This window comes from Betta splendens, chromosome 21, assembly GCF_900634795.4.
Source record: "Betta splendens chromosome 21, fBetSpl5.4, whole genome shotgun sequence".
Classification (NCBI taxonomy): domain Eukaryota; kingdom Metazoa; phylum Chordata; class Actinopteri; order Anabantiformes; family Osphronemidae; genus Betta; species Betta splendens.
In genome coordinates, this window is record NC_040899.1 from 200,431 (window position 1) to 200,651 (window position 221).

The following is a 221-nucleotide window of genomic DNA, read 5'->3' on the forward strand; positions in this document are numbered from 1 at the left end:
GCTTCCTCTGAACTGAATCGTCTGCGCTGGCGCCAAAGACGTTCAGCCCTAGCGCCTAAGACTGCTCGGGGATTCACCTGTTCTGTAAATGACCTGTGCGAGCCAATCAGGTGCTGTGCCTCCGGTTGCACAATCTATCACAGCTTCTCAATTATCCCTCCTCGGGAAGATAGGTGGCGCGTGCTGCTCCCCGTGCTGCTCGGAGGTCTCGCGCCCGATCA